Source organism: Scleropages formosus, chromosome 12, assembly GCF_900964775.1.
Source record: "Scleropages formosus chromosome 12, fSclFor1.1, whole genome shotgun sequence".
Taxonomy (NCBI): Eukaryota; Metazoa; Chordata; class Actinopteri; order Osteoglossiformes; family Osteoglossidae; genus Scleropages; species Scleropages formosus.
Window position 1 is genome coordinate 25545226 of NC_041817.1, and position 15053 is coordinate 25560278.

Below are 15053 nucleotides of genomic sequence, written 5' to 3' on the forward strand. Positions count from 1 at the left end.
AATTGAATTAATGCGGTCCCACAGTCCTATTCTGTTTGGGTGCGTTTTACTGCCAACTAATGGCTGAACCTGGAAATGCAGGTAGCTTTTATTCGGAAACAAACAGGAAGATGTTTGTACTTTGGAAAATTCGTAGCTTGAATGTGAGTTTGTGTTACATTGCATTCCGAAGGAGTGTCTCAGGAGTTTGTGTGAGGGAACCACTTACTGTCCCATAAGCACCTCTTCCCAGGACTTCTCCTTTTGTCCACATGATGGCATCATCCGCGCTCGTTCCGTCAGCTGCCCTTCCCTACACACCGGTGCATTCATACTTTAATCTGTTAGTCCTCGCATACATATTTAGGAGCGATAAATATATTCTTTTCATTTGTTATTTTTTCATATCTGTGAGGCTTACAGAAAACAGTATAAGTGCAGGGTGGCCATAGCGTCTTGTTAGCACTCTCAGCATTTAGTGTACATTTGTAACACTGGGAGACTTTTTTTTTTTTCTTTGATGGTGTTACGCTTGAATTCAGTGTATAAAGTTCAAGTGTAATTTAATACAACAGTGTTAGCCAATGATTGTCTATATCAGAGTCTTCATAGCAATTCTTTGAGGACACTTCAGGATGATTCTTTACCTCGGTTAAAGGCTGGTCCGTTTTCACTTGGGCAGCATCATCAGACACTCCTTTGCACAAACTGCTGTTTTCTGGCTGGAGCGTCAGGTCTTCGTCCTCTAGCGACGTTAGCTCTTTGGCCAGGCATTGCAGCAAGTCGTCTGTCACCACACCCTCGCCGCCGCCATCCGGAAACTTCTGGAACGCGGCAGACAGGATTTGCCCACAATCTTTGGATGTCCAGGAGCTGATCTTTGCTTCTGTTGGAAAAGAACGCGATCTCAGTTCGTGGGCCGGGTTTGCCGCTTCCTTTTCCGTGTTGTTATATTTGGTTTCTGAGGATTCTCCTTTTGGCGTGTTGCACTGGAGAGGCTGAGGGGTTGTGTGCTGCTCTTCAAGTGTAGTGATTGCGTTTTCTTCCACAGATTGGCTGGAAGACACTGGAAGTTCCAGGAGAGGTTTGGGGAGCACCTCTCTTGATGAAGGAGAGGTTCGGTCCATAGGTGTGTTGTGTAGGGCAGCTGTTTCGGATTGTTGATCGGAGAGGTTCTCCTCAATCACATATAAGTTGGAATCCTCCACACGTTGGTCCAGTATGAGCTGACCTTCACTCTCTCCATTTTTGCCTTCAAAGACCATCTCAGCCTTAGACAGCTGAATAGGCCGATTGACCAAGACCACGTTCTCCTGCTCAACATCTCTGACCAGTAACCGGCGAGATTTCCCCTTTGGCAGAACACCTGCTCTATTCTTCACTTTCACCCCCTGGGTTTTATTTTGTTTCTTCTCCAGAGGTTTGGGACATTTGCTGCTCCTGCGCACATGGTTCTTCCTGGCTGGAGCAGACTTGATTTCCCTGTTGTGGACCTTCTCATACATGGTGGACAGTCTGAGGTTTGTATATACAGGGGTGGCGAACATTTCATAGATGGCAGGTCCCTCATCCCTACCATTGATCTCCTGGAACATGTCAGTGTAGGCAATGTATTCGACAGCTGATTTTGCTCTTAGGTTCTCTGCCACAGCTGCTCTCTTGGGCTGCCATGTGCTTCTTATCTCCTGCTGAACTAGCTGTTTTTGACCTGTGGATTCAGACTTTGTCGAGTTTTGCTTGTCAGCGCTGGTGTGTTTCACGTTTTCTCTGAGAGCTTCCACCGGCGCATCATGCAACAAAGGAAGCGGAGAACGTTTCTTACTGACCTTTTCTGCATTTGTGGTATAGACACCTAATTTTACAGCACCCTTTCCACTGACGATGACATCTGGAGGTCTTCTGCTGTTAGCCTTTGATGGTGCAGGTGCGTTCGTGTTCCTCGGGTGGCTCTTGGACTTTCTGTTGCGCCAGCTTTGTTCTTTGCATGGTTGTGCATTGGACAGCTGATTTGTGAGATTGGCAACGGAACAAGCCCTGTCCTTGTTCTTTAGCATCTTCATAGCCTTGTGCTTCACTTCGGTAAGATGATCAGACTCAGGCAATGTGATGGTGACTGTGGAAACCAGTTGCTTGGTGTGTAGTGGGTTGCGTGCTGACTGTCCCTTGTTGTCGCAGTCTTTGAGCTGTATGATGTTGTCTCCATGGCTTTCTGGAATCACAGAGTCTACCTCACATTCTCCGGGTCTAACGTCTTCCTCTAACAGCTCATCTGGGTCATTTACGTTATCTAGAATTGTTTCTTCTACACAACTTGAATTGCAAAGCTTGACTCCGTCATTATCCTGGCAGTAGCATGTTGTCTCTATGCCACCTGATGACCTTGTTTCAGCACTTCTGGGAAGCGTATCCCAGTCTTCCTTCCATTCAGTTTGATATATGATGAATATGCTCTCCGCTGCACTCTTGTCATCAATTCCTTGGCTTTTATCAGAATCCAAAGGTCTTAGATTTGTTCCTGTTTCCTCTAGTGCTGAGCACACTGATAATGGCAGGTCCATGTCATAGTTCTCACAAGCACCTTTAACAGAAGGCTCCACCTTTAGCGAGTCCTTCTGGTTTGGTGGAGTCCCTAAGAACTTGGCATTGGCCTCCAGATCCAGGGAGCCTTGGCTGCTCACACTACTAGAACTTCTTCCGTCGCTGCATCCCCAGGTTATTGGAAGCACTTGAGATGCTCTCCTGCTCTGCCATTCTCTCCTTGTACTAATTGTCAAGGTAGAAGGCAAAAGAGGGGTGACTTTTGGGGGCCAAGGGTCCCTGAACATCGGTAGCGGAGCTATTTCCCTCTGTCCATGGTCCAATGGAGCCAGTAGCTTGGGGGTCCTTACTGGTCTGGGACACGGAAAAGGCCGTGAACCCTGTGAAGAAAGGTGAAGGCAGGTGGTTATCCACTCAACTTGTGTTAGGGTATCGAAGGATCCAAACTTCAGTTGGGTCTGGAACCTAAGTACGAGTGTTGTGTTTTGAGTCCAGTTTTATCGTTTATAATTTAGCACTGTCAGCCACTGACCATACTGTGTCATACAATTATTTTCCTGCAAACCCACCGCACTACGTGCAGAGCAATAGGAGCACTAGTTTTCCTGAGACTTTGAAGTAAGTGCATGAGTCTGGAATCGTTTCATCGGCATCAGTTTTGTAAAGACTATCTAAAGTGGAGCAAGATTTTTTTTCACCTGTGGTGATGGTTGAAAAACACTTACCTCTATTCCTTGGATTTCTGCTTCCATTTCACTTCCCCCAAGTCCTGTATGGTTGTAAAATTATACATTTACGAAAACATTTACTCAACAGTATGTGGAACAGTTTTACTTCGATTTTGTACCAAGTTCTTGGATGTGGTCAAATCCAATGTAAATTTAATATCATTTAACCCTCGCTGGTATTGCTGTGTTCAGTAGGTACACAGTAGCCGCTCCCACCCACCCACCCAGGAGCCTGGATTATATTGAAATGAAATTAAGTATTGTGTGAAAAGACCAAGTATGAAAGGAATTTGTGTGAAGTATGAATCCTACGTGTGTGGATGTGAGCCCGAATCCGGAGCAACCAGCTGGAATCCGGTGACTGCTCCATCAGGCTGGGTGCGGACTTGCTCAGCTGGGTTTGGCCAGGATCCGCCTGCTTAGATGGCACGGACATCAGCCTCTTGGCAGCTTTGGCAGGCATTGGCTGGTGGAACTGTGTCATCCTCCTCGGTGATCTCTGTCCCGAATCCAGAGTAGGACATCCGTCACCCCATCCGTGTCTGTCCCAAGGGTCGGGCAGGGATGATCGTTGTCTGTGGAGAGGAGCACCGTTGCTCATGAGGGATTGTTAGCATAATATATTTTATATGAGTCCCTGTCCGAGACTGACTTTGTTTCCATGTATACATGCAGATATTTGCTGGGACAATTCATGTTCAGAGTCCTTTATTAGTGTGCAGCAGAAGTTCTTCTCTGAAATTTGCAGCCTTTTGCTCCTTGTGTAAATATGATCCATCCTGTACTAACCATGGTGCTTCTTTGTGAGAAAATACAGCCAAGGACCCTGGAAACCGAAGTAAGGGCACATACGCTCGAGGCGAAATTGACTCTTGGCGACCACTTGCAGAGTTTCCATGGTCGGGTACACAGTGGTTTACCATTCTTACACGCATGTGGGACTATGGGACGAAACCCCAAACAAGGGGAGAACATGCAAACTTTGCACAGGCTGACATGGATCTGAACCTACGGTCCGGGAACTGTGAGGCACCAGCACTACCTGCTGTGCCACCGTACTGCTGAAAGCTGTAAAAAAAAAAGCCTCCTGAAATCGGTTTGTTCCCACAAGCTGATGCCAGTTCCTGTCAGCAGGGAGAGCAACACACAGATGGGAGCCTGTTTCAGGGACCCCCCCCCGACACACACATACACACACACGCGCACACACCTCTCCTTGTTCAGTTTGGGGATAATGGCCTGCCCTTGAAGCACTCTCAAATGTAACCAGATCCCCCTGAATGAGAAGTGTTTGTGACAAGGAATGGGTACAGTGCGTACAGTGGGGCGTGTGTGTGTGTTGGTATGATTATGAATGTTTCTCAGCAGATACGCATTTTTTTTGCGTGTGTGTGTGTGTGTGTGTGTGTGTGTGTGTGTGTGTGTGTTTGTGTTGAGTGTTGCTGTGATTGCTGTGTGTAACCGCAAGACCTGCTGGCCATTGCCCACCTGTTCCTTGCTGTCGCCTCCTGGTTCGTTTGCCTCATGCTGCCCAGGGTGTCCACAGCAGTTTGGGTACAGAAGGAGATCCTCAGGTCTGTGTAAAGAACACACTGATCACCTTGGGGGGTCGGAATGGTGATGGGGGGGTTACCTCATTATCTGCACTCTTTCCCTTGCAGAGGAGGAGTCCTCCCTGATACCACCTTTTATGTGTGGGATAGAAATTGTCATTTTTTTAATTAAAACTTCAGGAGACAAGTGCACTCCAATGAGCTGTGGATTTCGTGGTAAAACCCCAAAAGTACATTCTGGACAAACCCTTCGCGAATGGAACGACACAGAGCAGATCCGAGCAAAAGAACGGTAATGGTTGGATACCCTGTTTACACTAAATACATCATATCCATCCGTGAGAAATCACCGTCTGGGTCTTTTTGCTCATATCGTCGAACGCTCCTCTTCGTGAGCTTGTGAGAACAGGCAGATCGGTCGGGACAGACAGACAGACGCTGTCACTCGCTGCCGTTCACCTGTAATGCGTCCAGAATAACGCAAATAAATATTATCATCTGTCATTGCTGGTATTAACCCTTTCGGTGTCAGGTTACTGCGTTTATTTAGCCGACACTTTTCCCCGAAGTCACTCCCACTACTGCTGCTTATGAATATTTTCCCGTTAATCTAGCACGGTAACTTTTACTGTATCACTTCAGTACACGTACCTTCATCAAGGGTACTAGAACAGGAGTGGGATTTGAACCCTGGTCTTCTGAGTGCAAGGGGGCTGCTCTAAACGCTACGCCACCTGTTGCCCTTTGTGCATATTGTAAAATTATCTGAGGGAAATCACCCCTTTCGCTCAAATCCTACGAGCTCAGGCTGCGGCTTTGGAAGACGGATCACAGTAAAATGAGAGTAACAAGCAGATGCTCTACCTGCTCCAGCGCCAGCTTGACCGCGGTCCCTCCGGGCCCTCCAGTAAACGTCTGCTCTCCTACTTTGTGAGTGTGACAGAAGGGCCCCTGATTCCAGCTGACAAACCCTTGTCCTGAGGGTGGGGGGGGGGTTCGGCACCCTCCTCCGCTCCACCAATCAGCCCGACTGCTGCCTGGACTTCCCACACCCCTCCTTTTGTCCCCCCCGGAGTGGGCGCGAGCCATATCGCGGACACAGAGAGGTTCTGTTTCCCACAGCGGCCCGTCTGAGGTCCCCTGAAGGTCAGCCCAGCGAGAAGCGGACCGACCGGTTCGTGAGCACTCACCGTCGGCGGTTCTGCTCTCGGGGAAGGAGAGGCTCCACGACAACCGGACCGGGTCCTGCGGAAAGGCACCGTACGTTAGGCGGTCGCATTAGGGAGGAAATGAGGGAACAGTTGACTGTGGTGGGACTAGTGATCGTGTCTGTAATTAAAAGAGCGCCCCTTGGGGGTGGTGAAATATTAAAGGACTCCACTGCGCCCCCTGCAGGTCGGGACCATGCTACCCCATTGTCTTGCTCAGTCTGCTACTCATCAGCCGGTGGGATTTGCCATCACCGTGTCCAATGTGGACACCGTGGGCCTCGACCCCGTAGCCACGCAGGACCACAGAGGACCACTCACTTACTTCACTGGCCACCGCAGTTGTCAGGATGAAGCTGTTGGTGTGGAGTAACAGCGGAGGGGGACCTGGGAGCTCTTCGGCCTGGAAACCCGCCATGTCTGGGGGGGGCAGGGTGGTGTGTTAGCTCTAGGAGATAATGAGTTGTCTCACAAAGCCTCATATCATGTTTTTTCTTTTTCCAAAATAACACACACCTAATGTGAACACAGGCTGTTGAAGCACGGAATATTTTTGAATATGAATCCAAACTGGTCCACGAAACGCTCATTATTATTTATGCACTTTTCCGATGCTCTTGCTCAAGGCAACTTACCTCTCTTACCCGTTTCCATGACACTTTTCCCCGCATCCACTTAGGATGTTTTTTCCCTATTTAGAGAGGCAGTTCATTTGTATTGGGTCTTGATCTAGGATACTGCAGTAGAGCAGGGAGTGGGTTTCAAACCGGGGTCCTTCAAGGGCAAGGCAGCAGCTCTAACCACTACGCTCCCTGGGCTGTTAGTCCTAATGGATCTTTGGCGAGATGCTGCGGGTCCAGACCGCATTCTCACCTGGCTGGGGGAGAGAACCTGCCATCAGCTGGATGAGCTCATGCGTCAGTGAGGCCTTCGCCAGATCGACATGGTGGAGAGTGGTGGTGAGACACACCTTCATCCCTGGGGCCGGGGGGCAAAAAGAGGGCTGTAAACTCAAGTGCACTTACCAGGAGCTCGAACCATTACCCCCACCCCTTGCTTTTTCAACCTGGCCAGTTTCCAGACAAGCGCAGGGGCAACGGCACAGTGGCACAGCAGGTAGCACTGGTGCCGCACAGCTCTTGGGCTGTGTGTTCGGATGTAGGTTCTAATTTCTGTGTTGTGTGCAGTTTGTTTGAATGTTCTCCCCATCTTTGCGTGAGATTTCTCCATGTGCTCTGGTTTCCTCCCACAATCCAAAGACATGTATTTCAGGTGAACTGGTGACTTTAATTTGAACTTTGCTCGTGTGTGTGAGTGAAATCGCCCTGTGGTGGACTGGTGGTGGTGACATACTCAATCTTAAATGTGTAAACTGATTTTATTTTGCTGTGTGTGCGTCTAATAACTGTTGCTGTGATTCCGTAGAATTTATAGCATTTACATCATTTCTGGTTGGTATACTATATTCACACACACACACACACACACACACACACACACACACACACACACAGACACACACGCATCATCTGAAACCGCTTGTCCCATACAGGGTCGCGGGAAGCCAGAGCCTAACCTGGCAACATAGGGTGTAAGGCTTGGGGGGAGGGGACACACCCAGGACGGGACACCAGTCCATCACAAGGCACCCCAGCTGGGACTCGAACCCCATACCCACCAGAAAGCAGGACCCAGTCCAACCCACTGCGCCACCACGCCCCCCCCAATGAGTCATAATAACAGAAACATTATTGATCACACACACACGCACACACACACACACACACACACACACACGAAATACCTCTAGTTCTCTGCATCGTGTGCAGCTGTGAAGCATCGACCCTGCATCACGTGCTGAGGCTCCATGTTAGTGATCATGAAATACATTCGTCTGCAGCAGCTCTCTCTTCTGGCTGCTTTATCTCACACTCTTGCAGCTGCACTAGTAAACAGCCGGCGCTCGCTGCTCCGCGGACTCTCTCCGCATGCCTTCTCCTGAGGAGCTTTCTGTTTACATCTCGTTGCCAGGGATACGCTCTGCCGGGCTGCTCCACAAAGCGGTGCTGTTGCTCCGTCTGAGCCACGCAAACAATGACGATTAAAGACTGGATGGGCAGGTGTTTGCGTAACTGCTCTTAAGGTGACTTGAAATATGACCGTCTCAAGTAGCTCAAGATGAATAGAAACATATTTTCATATAAATAAAACATACACTTTTGTCAAAGACGACCTATAGCTGTGTGTGTTACCCTTGGCCTGGGCCTTTTCAGTGGAGTAAAGTACCGTGCTCTCACTCAGACTCACGCAGCTGAGCTTGTTCCCTTTCCTTCCATCGTCCCCCAACTGGCCTGAGAAACCATGTGTGCAAATTTTCAACAATGCAAATATTTTGCAGTTTGTTCACTAATAGTATGATCACATTTTCTTTCCTAAAAATTATCACCTGTGTTTCCCTGCCCAGCCAACAGATGGCAGTAAAGTGCAGTAAAACAGAATTGCCCAGTGGGACCAACTTAATTCAACTCACATCCATAGTGTTTATGGTTTGCCTAGAGTGCCTGAGCGTCAGTGTGTTTAATAGAGACAGTAAGACGATGAAGACAAAAGTGAACATAATATAGCGCTGGGTGGCACAGTGAGTAGTGCTGCTGTCTCACAGTGCCTGGGTGGAGAGGACTCGGGTTTGATCCCCGCTTAGTCGGTGTGAAGTTTGCATGTTCTCCCTGTGTCTGTGTGGGTTTCCTCTGGGTGCTCTGGTTTCCTCCCACACTCCAAAGGCATGCTGTTCCCCCATAGTGTGTGAGTGACAGAGGGAGTATGTGTTCCACTGATGTATGGATGAGTGACCCAGTCTAAGCAGTGTATCTAGCAGTGTGAGTCACCGCGGTGAATAAGGTGTGTGAACTGATAACACTACATAGAGTTCATTGGAAGTTGCAGTGGAGAAAAGTGTCTGCTAAATGAATAAATTTAAAGCTGCAAGTAGGGATTTGAGGGATAGTTCACACACTTACGGCATGAACTAGTTAACAAATTACACCAAACCGAAGACTATGTTTTATTTTCAGTGACTTTAATTTGTTTAAATTTTAATCTAAGACTTTTACGTATTCTCTCCTTTAAATAAATGAGGAACTTCTACATTAACCTTGGCTATGTCAGCTGGCGCACATCTGATAATGACACTGTAACTGCTTGTTTACAGTGTTTTTTTTTTTGGAAACTCAGTTCGGTCAGAGATTTGCTGGGAATCGTGTCATCTTCTCACAGGTTTGACACGCAGGATTTTGTGGTCCCATCCCCATGGGCTGAACATCATTACCGAGCCTCAGTGCAGGTGGATTCCCAGCTCAGCATCCCACTGACTGCCTGATACTGGCTTGCGGGTGACAGGACAGCATTCTCTCTCTCTCTATCTGCCCTCAGGGGCTTTTGAACCTGTAACCAATAGATGACACACTCTGCCACACCTTGCACTGTATGAATATTTTCCCCATTCTTCATTAAGTGCACATATTCTGGGCATTTGAACAGTACTGCATTTTTCACTGATTTAGTTTGGATAAATGTGGTATCTGGTCATGTCCAGCAGATGGCGCTGTTCAGCCTTTTTTTTCAAAGTGAGGCCTTTGGGGGTGTGTGTGTGTGTGTGTGTGTGTGTGTGTGTGTGTGTGTGTGTGTGTGTGTGTGTGTGTGTCCGTCCATAACCCAGTTGCTGAGAACACAGTATAGCCTCAATTCACTGTTTGCAGCACAGCTGTGCGATTAATGGAGGAAGTTATTAATCAACAGCCTTATATCTGTCGTCTTTTACTGCGGCTGCGAGAGCTGCTTAGGTAAAGGAGCTGCACACGTGGCGGAGGGCTGCAGGTTCGCATCCCAAGCGGCGCCCTGCTCTTGTACTCTAGAGCGCCACTCTTGTCCTCAATTGGTTCAGTGAAACATCTGAGTGGGATAAAGTTTGAAACTGCAAACTGTGTAAAAGTCACTTCATATGGGACAGCTGGTAGAGTAGTGGGTACATCTGCTGCCTTTGGGCCCAAATGTTGCAGGTTTGAATCTCAACTCCAGCTGCTGTAGCCTTGACTGAGGTGCTTACCATGAGTTGATATAATAAAAATTACCTTGCTGTATAAATGGGTAAATAATTATAAATACCTTAACACTTACGAGTAGCGCTGCTGTCTCACAGCACCTGGGTGGTGCGAGAGGATGTTGGTTCAATCCCCGCTAAGTCTGTGCGGAGTTTTCATGTTCTCCCTGGGTCTGTGTGGGTTTCCTCTGGGTGCTCTGGTTTCCTCCCACACTCCAAAGACATGCCGTTCAGGTTCACCCATAGTGTGTGAATGATAGAGGGAGTGTGTTCCACTGATGTATGGATGAGTGACCCAGTGTCAGTAGTGTATCTAGCAGTGTAAGTCACCGCGGTGAATAAGGTGTGTGTGGGCTGATAACACTACAAAGAGTTCACTGGAAGTTGCTTTGGAGAAAAGTGTCTGATAAATAAGTACATGTAAATGTAAAATGTAAGTGGCTTTGGAGAAAAGCATCAGATAAATGAATAAATGTGAACAAAAGTAACATGTGTGTAGTTAACATTTAATCCTCCAGCTGAGGAGTGGGTGGCTGTCAGAGAAACACAGACATAAAGTTAATAAACTTGCTTGCTTGGCCAATAGGTGGTGTAGTTATTTGGGGGGGGGGGGGGGGGTGTCACCTTGCAATTGGAATATTCCGGAACTCACAGGGTACTTACACTGAACTGATACAGTCAAAGTTCATTATCTAACACTGGAAGTCACCTTGGACAAAGGATTAGCCTAGATAAAAATTTAATAATAAGATTAGTAATAATAAAGAATGTACTATCCGTCACTCCCTTTATTACCACACATATCGACATGTTGGACATGCAAATTTTTTAGAATGAATTTGACATTTTAATGTGATAATTTGAAATAATACAGCTCGAATATTAAAGCTTCTGCATTCAATCCAAACTTTAAACATGCAAAGTTATTTCAACTGATATGCCTGTGTAATTTGTACTTTACCAATTCAGGGTGAATACCTCAATCTAAGGTACTACAGCAGGAGCCTGGATTTGAACCCTGGTCCCTTCAAATTAAAGGCAGCGGCTCTAGCCTCGACACCCTCCTCTTCCTCCTTATGGCTTGTCCAGCTGTCTCACCGGAAGACACTTTCACCCGCGCTATTCACCTGCAAGATGATGCTCGAACCACTGCGCCCCCTGCTGCCCCGTCGCCCACTTGACATGGCAGTAAGTAACCGCATTGTAAAAAACGCCACCTATTCAGAGGAGGGAAAGCCGCGTGGTGTAGGATCACAGTACAGATCTAGTGTGTGGCGCTCGCTGCGTTTTCCTGGTTAAATTAGCCAAAATAATTGAATTCATCAGTTGGGGAAGGGGGGGGTCACCATGCCTGCAGCACATCCTTGCGAGTCGTGACCCGCCGCTGTTGCGGAATTTTAAGACGGCTTCCGCGAAGTCCTGCGCCACCAAGAGCTGACGCGGCCTGACTGCGCGGCTCTGTTCGGATCGCATGTTTTATTCACGGCGCGCTGCCAGTTAATGTTATTGGCTCAAAGGCTCAGCGGTGAGTAACCTGGTGAATAAAACATCAGCGGCGCCGCCACAAGGTTACACTGATGAATGGAAACGGTTCCCAGGCGCCACTTCGCTTCCCGACCATGTGCGTGAGGATTGCGATCGCAGCCCTGCTGCGGCACACTGGGGAAGCACAGGTGAGCCTATCACCCGAGCTCGAACCCGAGTTCGGTCCCGGTGGGCCCTCATTACAATAACTAAGCATTCCTCAAGAGTTAATTGTAATGAACGCGGCGTCATTTTTACTCTTTCAACTGAGGGTAAGTGCCCTAATCAAAGGTACAAGACCAGGAGGAGAGATTCGAACCCGGGTCTATCGGCGCCAAATCCTCCGGCTCTAACCACTACGCCCCCTGCTGCCACATATCTTTCTTTGCGCTCGGAATAAAAAGAAAAGCCGCTGCAGCAGGTGGCGTAGCTGCACCCCCTGCGAACGTGTCAATGTCTGGTGTCGCCGAAAGGCATTTATTTGTTTTCGTACAGAAAAAAAAAGGGGAAAATAAATAGTGTTCAGTGTGATTTTGTATCTCAAGTGTCACAATGTTTTAAAAAGATACTTATAAAATGATTAAGGTGACACTAAAGCATTAGGAATAAATCCAAAAGATCTTTTATTAAGATTATTTTTTCTTATAAATAATATTTTTCTTGGATAAGTGGTGTGGCGGTTACCACGATCACCCTCGGATCAAAGAACTCGGGTTCGAATCCCTCCTCCTGCTGTGGTACCGTTGGTCCGGGTACCTTGACCTAATACAGTGAAAATTAACCAGCACTACAAAGGGGTAAATCAGTGTAAATACATTATTGTAGAAACCTAACCCTCTTAGGAACATTGAAGAAAAGGGAAGATAATTATAATTAATAACCTCCAAATCTGTTGTATGTTTCACCACCATTGTACTGCGTTTTTACCGCTTGCGGCTCCTCGCAGCTCATCAGTTTCACTTACAGGGGCTGCGCAGACTAATTAAGGCAAACGACCGGCCAAACAAAGTAATTAAAAATGGGGTGGGGGGGGGGGGTGAGCAGTGTTGTGGCATCAGAGGTTTCCCTGACCGCCAACTGGCGTTTGAACAAACAGCAGAATGGAACGTGACCACACCGACCGTCAGCGGTCTCCGTTCTCACCACACCCCCCCCATCTCCCTCCACTTTATTTAGTGTCGCTTACCATGGTCCTCGGAGCTGTTTATACAGCCTTGAGAGGCTCATAACTGTTCTTCAGGCCTCCGCACAAGCATGCGTGTATGTGTGTGTGTGTGTGATTTTCTGCTAGAAAAAAATGACCATTTAATCAGCTCGACAGTTTGGAGGAATTCTGGACCGTGTGGACACGCTGCTGGAACGTAGCCAGAGCTACTTGACCGGACCTGTGAATTATTGTAGCCTCTTGACCTCCTTTTATGTACGTGGACATATTTGCAATTTCTTGGTGTTCCGTCCCTGTTGCCGTGGCCCATAAGACTCGTTAAAAAACAATAACTGCGGCGCAGCGGTCACACGCTCCGTGCGCAGAGGTCCACACACACAGAGCTTCATCGCTTCTCCTGACTGCTTCATTTAACACTTAATCACACACAGCTTTTACGCACCACATTATTAATGCAACAAGAGGCGTCCGGTTGGGAACGGGGTCAGCTGGGATGTTTGGGGGGGGGAGGTAGAGGATCGGCTGGCCTGTCCAGCCTAGCCCAGCATGGTGTCCCTGGGAGACGGTACACTGATTTGGGGCATCTGCTGTAGGTGTGTGTGTTAGAGGTGCCCAGCTATGTGTTCATTACTGTGCTCATGGGGTGCTATGGAGGTCAGGGGGGTAGAGCAGTAATGACACCAGGAGCCAGCGGTTGCCCCCCTCCAGCCTGGGTACCCAGCCCTCGAGCACCATTCATTAGTGAGGATCATTGCCATGAGAATGATGGGGCCACCGGAGGTGGGCAGCCCTCTGACGCTCCAGTGTGTGTTGGATGGAGACTGAAACAATCAAGGTGGGCACCTGGTAGTGTAGTGGTTAGAGTGGCAGCTTGAAGGTTGGCCTAAAGGGTTGCTGGTTTGAATCCCACCTCCAGCTGTAGTATCCTTGAGAAAGGTACTTATGCTTAATTGCACCACTAAAATAATCCAGCTGTATAAATGGGTAAATAATTGTAAGAAACTGAACATTGTACATCACTTTGGAGCTAAAGATCAGCTAATGGAATGAAGTGTAAATGCAAACCAAAGTTAAGAGCACAGGACATAAATGCAACATAAATCAAACCTTTAACATAAAACCTCAAATTACTCTCTTTCACTGTAATGCAATCCCAGGGCACTCAAAGTTCAAATTTACAAAAGCATGTTCTACCAGCTGTTGTACCTCCAGAAGGGGCGCGTGTGTGTGTGTGTGTGTGTGTGTGTGTGTGTGTGTTGGGAGGGCATGAGCAGGCTTCTTTCGAAAGGCTCACTTACCTGTACACACCCCAGTTGACCAACTGATCAGTACTGTTTCACCAGTACCACACACACGTACGTATTAGAAACCCTCTTCTTAGTCAGTGTTGAGCTCTAGAAGGGCTGTTTGGGAAATTGTACTTTTACACTGTTCACAGCCATTAGAATAAATATTTATCAGTCATTAAGTAACTGATTAATATAAATGACATGTCAGTGAATGATCATCTTGAGATTGCTACTATATAACTTTTTTTCAATCCTTTGTTGCACCTTCAAATCTGTATTCAGAACATTTGCATCAGCCTTTCTGTCATGGTTTATTAGGGTGACCCCCCCCCCCCAGTGCTATATCCTATATTCAGGACAATCTGCTAAACTGTTCTGAACAGATGAAGTTTGTCCCTCACAGCTTCCAGACCATGGGATCAAATCTGGCTCAGTCTATGTGGAGTTTGTATGTTCTCCCCATGTTTGTGTGGGTTTCCTCCAGGTGCTCTGGTTTCCTCACACAGTCAAAAGACATCCGTTTCAGGTGGACTGGTCACTCTAAAATGCCCCATGGTGCGAGCACGTGTGTGTGTGTGAGAGAGAGAGAGAGATTGCCCTGAAATGGACTTGCATTCCCTCCAGGGTGTACCCTGCCTCACACCCTGTGCTTCCTGGATAGACTCTGGACCTCCATGACCCTGCACTGGACAAGTAGTTATTGATAATGGATGGATGGTGATTGTACTTAGCAAACCGTTCTGACTGTAATCATCTGCTCCCTCTGGAGAGAGAAACCCAGCTGGACACGATAAATCGTGAGACTTTCTAACATGACACCCCCCCCCTTCCCCCGCCGTGCTCCCTCCCGGCCCCGTAGCGACCGCTCTGCAACCCACTGCCACGGAGCAGGATCTAAATTCCTCCATTCCCGCTTTCTCGGGCTTTTATTCTCCAGCAGAGCTACACGTCTCTTTCTCCTAATGCTAATTAC